Genomic DNA, 7,890 nt, shown 5'->3' with positions numbered 1-7,890 from the left:
GTGCTAATCCCATTCAGGACAGAACCCTTATGACATAATCACTTCTCAAATACCCCAGTTTTTAATACTGCTGCATTGGGGATGAAATTTCAGCATGAATTTTGGAAGGGGTACCATTATTCAAACCACAGCAGGCACCCAGGAACGTTTTTCAAAAACATAAATTTTTATTTCTTAACAGGTGATATCAGGAGCATGTGGATAGAGTTTCAGAGTTTGTGAGTGATCTCTATGAAGCAGGGATCATTTTGCCAAAGTAATTCTAAGGAAGCGTGTACCCAGAAGGCCACCTCAGGAAGTTGGGTCTTTGTGTGATGTTGCACAGTCCAGGAAATGGAAAGAGGAGAGCAACAAGAGAACACTGAATGGAAAAAAAAAAATCACAAATACGTAATATTTTGTTTGTGAGAGCACATATTTACTCCTCTCCTTCAGGATTTAGTTCTCAGCCTCATCAATATTGACATTTTGGGGAAAACATTCTTTGTTATGGGGGCTGTCCTGTGCATTCCAGAATATTTAGAAGGTTCTATCCATTATATATCAGTGCCAGCCCATGGTGTAACAATTAAAATACCTCCAGTGTGCTCCAAATAGTCTCTGGGAGGCAAAACCCATCCCATTCCATTGAAAACTATGTTTTATGCAGCCACAAAAGCAAATATAACTTTAACTATTGGGATTTCCCAGCAACAACACATTACATATTACTTTCCCACACCATATAGATGGCATTTGATAAATAGGACTCCATTTTGTCACAGTTCAATCTGTTTAGGCATCCAGGAAACATACATTGCAATTTGAAACATTTAATTAAGATATCAACAAGTCAATTGGTCCTTAGAAAAAGGGGAAGGAAGGGTAGTGAGGGGCAGAGGTAAAGTAACCACACCTTCAAAATTTTTTGAACAAACTGTGCTGAAAAGTTAAGGTATTAAAATCAGAAGATTCTTTAATATCCTAGATCATGGAATCAGTTATGATGAGTAATTCAAAATAAGAAAAAATAGAAAAATCAAAGCAGCCAGTTAAGTTTGAGTATTCATTTACCCACTGCCAGGATAGGGTTTGTATCTTGGGTCCCACTAAAAGGATATTATTCAGAATGGACCTTTACAGGGACTTGAAGAAGACAGATTGCTTTCTTGAGGGGAGATGGGTAGAAGAACACAAAAATCAATGTATCTTGAGAAAATTCCATGTGGCTGAGGGCAGGGAAGGGCAGAAAGACTTGGACTGCTCTTTTGTGTTGTGGAATCTGATGCCCAATGGTGTGCTGGTACATCTTTAACTATTGGTTTCTTTGGAAAACAATGTTTGCTAATGTATGGATAGATGAGATTATTATGAATTTTATTGCTATCAAACATGGATAGCACCTAATGTATTACTGATTAAAGTATAATAATCTTTGTTGTGAGTTCTTTATAGTTAATCGATTATCATAGAATAGTTTCTTTGATATTTGCTGAACTCTTGTATCTGTGATCATCATATGGTTACAATTGACTAAGAAATTTAGAATCTCAATTGACTTTTTCTTGTGATGGAGTAAAAATAGCAAAAACATTATAATATCCATCATTTACTAATGATGTGACAAGTTGCTGGATCAGATGATGGTTTTGAAAGTTAGAAGAGTAAGGGTTTTTTTATTTTTATGGTTTGTGTGTATGTGTGTGTATTGTGTGTTTGTCATGTATTATCTATAAGCATGGTACATTTGTAGCTTTAATATGCAAGTCCACACTTTTTCCATTCCTTTATTAAGTCTAGAAATCCACACCATAAGATAATACATCAAGACCTGATTGGTAGCATTTGCCAATTTCTTTGGTGTAAAGACTTCTATCATCTCACAGCAAGCCACCAATGTAATCGCACTGAATATGAAGTTGGAAGAGGTGTGAAGTTGCCTCTGACAATTAGTATTTCCCTAAACAGATAAAATAGACCTAAATAAACTCAGTGTAAATAATTGTAAGATATAATAATTAGGTAGCAATGACTTACTTATTATCTTTGCTTTTTACCATGATTTTTTAAAGTTCACATTATTTAAGTCTGAATAATAGATGTTTTTTAACAACTAACTTGCAAAATTCTAGGAAGTTGAACAGTTTGCCCTTGCAAGCTTGTGCAAGCCAGCTGTGGACCACTGCTGTGGACCACTTCCCTATCCTGCATGGTGCCCATGGACTTGCAAGGACCACTGTGACAATGTCTGGGGCCCTCCTGATTCGGGTCCCTCTGCTGGTGCTCAGCTGTAGTGTAGCAGAGCTGCCTGCCAGGACAGATCATGGTGGCCTAGATGGAGGAGCAAAAAGAGCAATGATTAGGATTGGTTAAGACCATTTTTTTTCAGACTTGAATCTGAACTGTTTATGGCTCATCATCCCTCACCCCTTGGAATAATCATGAGTTTTCTCTACTGGTGAGGGGCCCCAGGAAGAGCAGAGACAGATGGTGGAGACCCAGTGCCCCTTACACCAAAGTGCACACCAGCCCAGCTGTGGGATGCTTGCGTTCAGACTGGATTCTATTTACAAAAACAAAAATAATATGACTTTTCTTGTAGCCTGTAAACCCGCGAAGCCCACCAGAATGTTGCAGGAGGAGAACAGTCATTGAAGGCAAGAGTATGGGCTGCAAGAAGGAAGAGAGCATCTGGGACTTTAAATAAATCCACTGAGCTTGCAGGTCCCTCTCCCCTGCTCTAGATGATCCCAGCTAAGTTGACTGTAAAAAGATTTCATTGTAGCTGTAATACTGGCTTTATGACCCGCATATACCTGCCAGCAGATAAGGAAGGACAAAACCCCACCACTGCACTGAAACAGCTGAGGAGGAGAGTCGGCGGCAGAGGGAGGGAGAAGTAGAGGAACTCGATTATGACTACTTTTTAGCATGGACGACCCTCTTAGACAGATCTAGGTACGTGAGTTGAGTCATCCTGAAGTCTTATTTCCCAACCAACATTTCAGACTTTTCTAGTAAAAACACATTAATTTTTCTTAAAAGAGTTTCAGGTATTACAGTAAGTATATCAGGCCTTTAAATATAACTACTACTAGACAGTATTCCAGTGCCATTTAGAGTGTTGTGAAAGTCTTCCACGACTTGGAACTCTGCCTTCTCTGCTGCAGGCCTGTACCTCTGGACCCCTGGCACTTTCTTCATTTGCTTTTAAATGGGTCACCTTTGGTCAGTGAACATCTTAGAAAGCAGATGCAAGTTCACAATAAAATCAAAGGGGCATAAAGACTGGAAAATCATGATATAACGCTGAAAGTTGAAAAATCAATAGAAATGCTTATTTATCACCAAAGGTCCCGGAGTGCTTTAAAATTTCACAATTGGTTAATTGGATTTAATACTAAATTTTAAAAAATCATTTATTCGAATTAGATGGCAGAGTACTCCTAAAGTGGATTCAGGTATAAACAGGTCACCTTAATCATTGAACTTTTGCCCAATTTACACGTAGCTTGTTTGATAGCTAATCCTGAAGACAGGCAGTCAAACCCTGGTCTAGATACACTGCAGTATTATTCAGTCTAGATGGCTTTTTAGCACTTTTGAAATCATTTTTTACTTGTTCTAATTAGTTATACATGACAGTAGAATGCACTTTGATACATCATACATAGATGGAGTATACTTTCTCATTCTTCTGATTGTAAATGATGTAGAATCGCACCAGTCATATAGTCATATATGCACATAGGGTAATAATGTCTGTTTCACTCTACTATCCTTCCTACCCCCATTCCCCTCCACTCCCTTTACTCCCCTCTATATAATCTAAAGTAATTCTATTCTTCCCTATCAGTGCCCAACTCCCTTAGCATTTCAGAGAAAATATTTGGCCTTGGTTTTTTGAGATCGGCTTAGTATGATATTCTCCAGCTCCATCCATTTACTGGCAAATGCCATAATTTCATTCTTCTCTAAGGCTGAGTAATATTCCATCACTATATACATACATGTACCACATTTTCTTTATCCCTTCATCTGCTTAAGAGCGCCTAAGTTAGTTCCATAGTTTAGCCATTGTGAATTGAGCTGCTATAAACATTGATGTGGCTGTGTCACTGTAGTATGCTGATTTTAAGTCCTTTGGGTATAAACTGAGTTGTGGGATAGCTGGGTCAAATGGTGATTTTATTTCAAGTTTTCTGAGGAATCTCCATACTGCTTTCCATAATGGTTGCACCAATTTGCAGTCCCATCACATAGTGGACTTTGTCACAGCCGAGGGGTGATTTTGGTCCACTGCTATTGAGTGATCTCTAGCCCGCATTCAGAGAGCACCCATTTCCCACTCATGCCCTTTGTCCTGGTCCAGGATTCAACCCAGGACACCACACTGCCTTCCCCCAGGATGTCCATTTAGTGTGGACAGTTTTACAGACTTTCTTTGTTTTTCATGGTAGTTAGATTGTTAGGTTTTGTTTTTTGTTTTGAACCCAGAGTGATATTACTGAGCCATATCCCTGGCCCTTTTATTTTCTATTTTGAAGCAGGGTCTTGCGGGCTGCCAACCTGTGATCCTCCTGGCCTCAGCCTCCCTTGTTGCTGGGATTACAGAATTGGGCCACTGTGCCTGACTGTCCAGTCCTTTTTACGTTCCTATGAGACAGGGTCTCACCAAGTTGCTTAGGGCCTGACTAAGTTTCTGAGGCTGGTCTTGAACTTTGGATCCTCCTGTCTCAGCCTTTTGTGCCCTGTTGAGATCACAGGCATGTGCCACCATGCCCACCTTCATAACAGTTTTGAGGAATATCAGTCAGGTGTTTGAAGAATGTTCCTCAACTTGGACTTCTTTGCTTTTTCTGGAATATTCAGCTAGGGTTAGGATGTTGCACAGAGGTGAAGTTGCATCATGTTCAGTTACATGATTCCAATGTAACTCATGGCTGGTGATGTTGACTTAGTTTGCTGGCTTTCTCTGGTGTAAAGCTCCTCTTTCTTCCTTCCATAATCTTTTCCTTGGAAGTGACTCACTGAGCCCAGGACACACTTGAGCTGGTGGTGGTAGTAACAGGGGTGAATTTAGACTAATCTCTGGGGAAGTGGGGTGATCAATGCATATTGTTTGAAATCCTCCAGTAAGGAAGATTTGCATTCTAATTTTGGAAGAGTTTTAAAAGAAATATGTCATAATATCAGCTGTGACAAAGTCCACACAACATTTAAAATCTTCACAGTTTACATAGGTCAGTGCATTTTAAAAGTAACAAAGTCTGTCAAAGTACAATGGAGAGGGCATAATTTTCCAGATTCTCCTGGTGAAGTACTCATGAAAAAAAAAATAATCCCTTAACCTCTGTAGTTTGCGGTCTCCAAACTCTTTTGATTGTATCCCATATAAAATAAGCGTGCAGCCCAGCATGCTTCCTTATTTACAAACACTTTATGGGCATCTCTGGACCGTTGTAGTGAGTATATAGGGAGACAAGGGTGAGACCAAGTTTAAAGGCTGCATTGAGGGTCTAAATGCAAATAGTATAATAGTGATCGCTGTGCCTTTTCACCTGGTGTGCTACAAGTATGGTCTTAAATGCTCTGCGCGTCTGAATGGATCATTACAGAAACGCTCTGAAGTCAGAACTGTTATGTTCACAGATGAAGAAGCGGAATAACAGAGTCCCACAGCAGCGAGGGACAGAGGCCAGAACCCCAGGCAGCAAGAACAGCAACTGTGGGACTCTGCAAGAAATGCTTGCGCTTCTCTTCCCTCCTCATTCTGGACTGTGCACCCATCACACAGAGCACTGCTGGCGACGTGTCCGAGGCTGACGTTGAGACCTGTGCTGCTCTGCTTCTGTGTCCAGAGCTGTCTTTGTCTCCCGTCTGGCCAGGGCTGCTATGCCCATTTGTCCTCTGGGAACGAGGCATGCTCTTTTCCTATGTCCTTGATGGGGACGCAGTTACTGCGTCCAGTTTTCTCTTGGTGCCAGGAGCAGCTGTCCGTTGCTGCTGCCTCTCTCTGACATCAACCTGTGTGACAGATGCCTTCATGTGTTCCTCAGTGCCTGCTGGCAGTGGCTGCTGGCTGCTCTTCTACTGTATGTGGAGGAGGGCGGGAATTGTGCCCCTCTGGTGGTGGGAAAACTCTGTTTCTATTTAGTACACCAGCGTGAAAATGGTTTCCCTGCCATTAGAACTATGCAGGTTTCTCCCATTTCTTGCTTTTAAATATCTCTCAGAAAACAGTTACCTGGATGACTGTTGTTGACAATATTCTATGGGTTGATTGGACTTATATTAAATTTTTTTCTTGCAAAAAGATGTGTGTTGCTTGTGTTTGTGAAAGGCAAACCTGACTCCTGGAAACTATTTAGAAAATATAAGAAAATATGAAAAAGAAATTCAAAAGATGCACTTTCATCCAAAGATAACCCTGTCAGTAATCATTTAAACTTCTGTCAGTCTGATTTGTTTGTATAAAATACATGTGTGTGTGTGTGTGTGTGTGTGTGTGTGTGTGTGTGTAAATATAGCCAGGTGTGTTGACTCACCTGTAATCCTAGTGATTGATGTAGGAGGATCACAAATCAAAGACCAGCCTTAGCAACTTTGTGAGACCCTGTATCAAAATAAAAAGGAAAAAGGGCTGGTCACATAGCTCTGTGGTAAAGCACCCCTGGTTTCAATCCCCAATATCCCACAAATATATATATGTACATACATATATATGTACCAGTGTAGGAATATGTTTATATATGCTTTCTAACTTATAGTAAGAAGGATACTTTTTATCCTTTTAAAATAATTAGCCAAAACTTTTTAATGTTGATTAATTTTTAAAAATTATTAGATCTGTTGTTTTCAGGTTAATTTTGTTTCACTATTACATTCACATACTTTCCACTATCAACCATCCATTCACTCAGTTGTTAAATTCCAGTATATGTTTATAATGTGCAGAGAAGTTTTGGAATTGCTGGCCTGTGCTTCTATGGGAAGCAACTTTGTCACCTGGAAAGAGTGCTTCCGTGGAGTCTGTTCCTTCTATAGTCTTTCTGATATCACTTATTTGTAAAGTTCTAGACTCTGTGCTGTCCTTGTTCTCCACCCAAATGCAGTGAGGTCATTTCAGACATTTCTAATACCAATGCATTTCTAGTCCATATTCTGCACTCCATCCTCAGATCCTCTGATCAACTAAATTATTCTTGTTTGAATTACATACATCACATTTCAATCTTGTGCTATGATGTTCTACTGGTTTTTAAAAATGTGCAGTGCCCATTACCCACAACTGTAATATCACACAGAATAGCTTCACTGCCCCAAAATGTGCTCCTACGCTTCTTCTATTCAATCCTTCCCCTGTTCAAATTCTGGAAAAACACTGATATTTTTACCATTCATGTAATTTCTTCCTCTTCAAGATGTTCTGTCACATGATGGGATTTTACAGGATGTGATCTGCACTTCCTGTGGGACTTGTTGACTGCTTCTAGTTTGGGGTAATTTTGAATAAAGCTGCTATAAACATCTGCGTGCATGCTTTTATGTGCACCCTTTTATTTTTTCAAATCATTTTGGCACAAGATTGACGTATTGTGCGACAAGCCTGTGTTCAGCTTTGTGAGAAACTGCTGATTGTCTTCCACAGTGAATGGCCGTTAGCCTTATCACTCCAAGAAGGAATGAGAGAGCTCCTGTTTTTCCATGTTCTTGCTGGCAAATGTTGAGTTTTTGTTTTTTGATTTTAGCCATTCTAATAGGTATATGGTGGTATCTAATTATTGTTTGAATTTGCATTCTCCTAGTGATAATAAATGAGGTTAAGCATCTTTACATGTGCTTATTTCCTCTCTCTCTCTCTCTCTCTTCATCCATCTATCATTATCATCTTCTGTCAAGTGTCTGTTT

Source organism: Sciurus carolinensis, chromosome 2 (genome assembly GCF_902686445.1).
Source record: "Sciurus carolinensis chromosome 2, mSciCar1.2, whole genome shotgun sequence".
NCBI lineage: Eukaryota > Metazoa > Chordata > Mammalia > Rodentia > Sciuridae > Sciurus > Sciurus carolinensis.
Note: the sequence above shows the minus strand (reverse complement) of the source record.